The following is a 4813-nucleotide window of genomic DNA, read 5'->3' on the forward strand; positions in this document are numbered from 1 at the left end:
GGACACCATTGAGAGCACAATGTGGTTGCAGCCAAGCAAGTGTTTATGAGTTTGCCTACCTATGAAGACAACAAGTTGGTCATAGACAAGTACATCAAGATAAGATGGCAACAATGTCACAATGAGCAGCACCATCAGTAGTAGTAGAAGGCAGCACACCCGCATGCGACGAGTGCAAGAGGAAGGTTGTTGATAACATAGAGGCAGAGGAAAGGTGCATGTTTAAATCAGATCCACTCATGATGAAAGCAGCTTTGGAGATTGAGATTATGAGGTGATGGTGCGACACAAGCATCGTGCAAAGGTAGATAAAGGAATAGAGAAGCAGTTGCATGTGCTGTAGCAGCAACTCAAGGAAGAATAAGAGCTGCATAGACGAGAGAATGAGTTACAATAGGAACAGGTACAGTAGGGGGCACAACATGCATAGATGAGTGAAACTGTGCCCGTACAAGTTATAGATCCCTCCCAATGGCTGGCACGTAGCAACAATGTGAGTTGTGTTGTTGACCGCATGCAAGGGAATTCAGCAGCATGCATGTCATTATGCACATGCATGCAATCCCACCCATTTGGCACACTCATCGAGGCGAAGACAAGAACCAAGTCCAACTGGAGATGAACATGTATTTTGACAAGTTGATGCACACAACCACCAACACATGCTTGGAGATCGGCACAGACACTATGCATCAACATGTTGCCAATCTGGTCGCACCCAGGACAACCATGTGCATGTTGTCATATGAGTTGGATAGAGGGGCCATGTCAGTGTACCTGGATGCAACGGAGGCAAGAGTTCACTTTCAACAGGATGTCACCATTGAGCGCATAGACACCATCACAGACGACTAAGCTTGGCATCAGTTCGCCACCATCGACCACTAAAAGCATGGTAAAGAGTTGGTCTCACCACAACAGTATGAGTGTCAGTGATGTCTTGCATGGCTTGCTGAAGCCATTTTATCTCACATGGGCACATGTGCATTGTAATGTAACATATTGTCAAGTGGAAGTTCAATTGTCGATAGTTGAATGTAATAGTCATAGAGTAGTTGAAGAGTCATGAGGATAGATAAATGGTTAGAAAGGGGAATGTCAAGGGTCACCCCACCCTTTGCTATAAATACTCCCTCATAACTCATTATATGGGCTTTTGGTTAGCCAAGCTTCCAATAGGAGTATCTTAGAGAAAGCTTGGACAGTGTTGTAACGAGCCTTGGCTTCTCCACTACGCAAAGTTAGTATATCTCTTTGGAGGAGCAGGTGGTAGTGACTGTAACGTTCTGCTGTCGGAACTAGTGGTTGGTCATGAATGTATTGTATGACTGGAAGTTACACTTCTTAATATAACAAAGCCAACATGTTTCATGCATATGTTGTATTGTATTTCAACTATCTGTTTACTCTGAATGATATATGTATCTATTTTCTTACGCATGCATCTGTAGCTATTTTCTATATATGTGTGTATGAATCTTATTGAAATGTCTTGTTGGTTTAACCATCACTTTGGATTGCTAGCTAACTTGCCTTCCATGTTGTGGTGCATCTTTGCTCGGGTGTTCCCTTCTTAACTCCGTGCTATCGTAGGTTTCCAAGTGATGCACTCACCTCACCCTCCATGTGTTAGAACCACTCATGCACCTTCCTTGACTTACTGTATATGTCACACCCTTGCTACCAACAGGGACATATTACTTGCCTCTGTGCGAAACCGCGGTTAGGGCAATACCGTACGACCCATGATTGGGACTCCTACACCAAATGGTCTGAGGTCTAATTCGGACTTCTTACTGGGGAGATCCCTTGACATGTTTCTAGGTCCAACACCATCAACATTTTGGTGCTAGAAGGAGGGCCAGATGACAAGCTGAGTCCTCACATCTGTTTTGAATCTCTGCATATCCACCATGACTAACTACAGAGTTACTCTTCCGGAATGTATGTCTTATGGAAACGAATTCATTATCTCGGAAAAGCTCTCGGATAACTTGTCACATATAACATACGATGGTGGAGGCTACATAGCTTTGGTTAGTCATGCAGTCGGCGTTTTAGGCTCATGCGAAAGACATGGAATCTTCGAAGAATACATGACCTGCTCATTATTTATCTACACGCTTCGAGGGCACCCAATGCATTGATGTGCCACACTACCCGAAAAATCTATTCATTCTCTTGCTCATCTGGTCGCTGAGATAGACAACTCTTTCAATCACTTTAACCATAAAGCACTCGACCAAGAAATTATGAAATTACGAAAACCACTCGATGAATCCGTTGAACATTTTTTACACATGCTTTTGTAATCTCGCATACTGATTCCCCGAAGATGAAATTGATTTGGAATTTCTCAATGGGAGATTTGAGTATCTTCTTTACATATCTGAAAATCTGTTTTTTGAAATCGTTCGAATCCTGCTCGGTGATGGAGCTGCGCAATCACAGGCAGGCACAATTGTTGTCACAAGTGATTGTCCGCCTTCACCTCATCAAATAGCTCCACCATCATAGAGTGATGTGGGAGATTATGCACACACACTTGTTGAACTGTCACACCCTCCCACCACACCTGCTCTTGATATCTACACATATTTTGCTTGCAAGCCTATTGGTTGTCACGTGGATTCATTCCCTCAACCTTTGTCCCTGCATTTTGTTGATCTTCCAGATTGTACTATTTTGTGTTTTTCCATTCTTGACTCGTCACCAGCTGTGAACGAGGATCAAGTTGTCAACGGAGTTGGTGTTATGCAGCCAACCTGCGCCATCATTCATGATGAGTGTGTGCGGACAACTAAAGAAGGACCCGCAGTGAAGGATGACTCCCTTCCGTTAGTGCCTCACGCGCTCTACCCTGACATCCCTTGTGATTCTTCCATTGTTGATTTCCCTTGTGAAAACTCATTTCCGAATGTTTCTACTTCTGATCATTCACAAGACACGTCAGATGTTAGTCTGTCATTACATTGCGGAGATGACACATCTTCCTCCGAAAATCTATCCAATATGTCATCTGTCGTTTCTAAAAACACATAGGGTGAACATCCTTGCTTCTCATCTACCCCTTTGCACGATTCATCAAATCATGTGGATGCAGATAAACATCCTGAATTTTTTGATCTTGGTTGTCGTGATCTCTCTACTTCTTCATCCAATCACGATGTTGATTCAATCGTTGTTAATCTATATAAGACACTAGTCTACGATGATATATCTATTGACGAAGTTGAAACCCCCCAAACTATCGAGGCACTTCAACCCGAGCTGATGGTTATGTCAGGCCCTCGCTGTCCTGAGGTTGGTTTCACTTCTGATTAGGAAATTGTTGAAACACGTAAGGCTCCACATCACTCTCTGCTTTGCGTTGAAGATCAACCAAACACCCAGATTTTGCTTCCCCAACTCGAACTACACGATCCCATCACTCATGCACTGGAGGAATCTTACACAACATAAGTGGTATACCTTTCTCACGTTTGCTTGCATGTCACAATCAAGGGAATATATACACTCAACATCTGCACGCAGTGTAGCACAACACAATGGCAAGTCCACAGAGTGCATGTCATGCACTTTCACTTCTTTTCTATGGATGCACTTAAGCTCAGAGTGTGTTCGTCTTCATTGTTATATCTTTCATGCTTGCTGGTTTGCACAACTGCGAGGTTCGGAAACCATGCCTTCACCAACATGGGTCAACCAATGTGCCAGTGGCTGCATTGGAAATATCACTTCATGTGATCAAGCCCATGCACTGTTAGCTTAGGAGTAGGAGTAGTGTTTGCTTTTGAGTTGTTTGCTTGCATGCATGTTTGCTTATTTCTTTGTGTGTTTTCTTGCTTGCTTGTTTGTTTTCTTACTTTCTTTGCATACACATTTGCTTCTTCTTCTTGCTTTGCTTTGCTTTTTGGTTTGTTTGCTTGTTTATGTTCGTAGGTTAGTTTCGCATGGACCGTGTGCGACTCTTGAAACAAGCTGGGTGAAGTACAAGAGGACTTGTACAACTATTAACATTTGGTTATCTATTGTCCACTCTCTCATGAAGAACTTGTTACTTTCAGTCCATGATACATCAATGGAAAATACGTACTGTTCGAAGTGAAGCTTGGTGAAAACACAACGCTTGCGCGCGAACTAGTATCACCTACTCTAGTTGGTTGTTTTTGGGTTAATCCTTGTCAGCTCAGTGAAGTAGAGTAAGGTAAGGGGGAAACCTTAACAAGCACGTCATAGGTATATATAAACTACTTCTCTAAAGGAACAACCTCTTCTGCTCTCAATAAGTCGAGATCCCTCTTCTGCCTTTGAAATGAATAAGTGTTATGCACATTTACGAAAATAAAAAATGAAAAAACTAAAAACATGAAAAAATTTGAAAAAAATAAAAATGAATAAGGTGAAAGAAGAGAAAGGTTCCTTTGCAGAGAGGTGATGCAAGTAACTTCGCGGGGGTACTGACTAGGCTCACTCGTAATAGAGCAATGCGTGTGTTCCTGCGTGACTTCGTTGGGGTACTGTCCAGGCCTGCTGGCAACGAAGCAACACCAGAGATGAAACTAAAACTCTGACAATCATATGACTTGTGCACCAATATACCCCTCATCCCCAATCGAAAAAGTGTTGGATTGGCTTAGAATGTGTGTCTATCGACCAAGGGCTTGGCAGATGCTACTTCTTACAATCAAGCAAGTATGAAAACCAAGATGACCATAGAACTGAACAATACTTCCGGAGGTGTTAGACTTTCTTTTCATGAACAAGATCCATTCAGAGAGTTGGAGTTCTACCAGTGTGTTTCCAAGTGTTG

The sequence above is a fragment of the Pinus tabuliformis genome, chromosome 6 (genome assembly GCF_031772625.1).
Source record: "Pinus tabuliformis cultivar Carrire ecotype Pingquan chromosome 6, CPIR1, whole genome shotgun sequence".
NCBI classification, from domain to species: Eukaryota; Viridiplantae; Streptophyta; class Pinopsida; order Pinales; family Pinaceae; genus Pinus; species Pinus tabuliformis.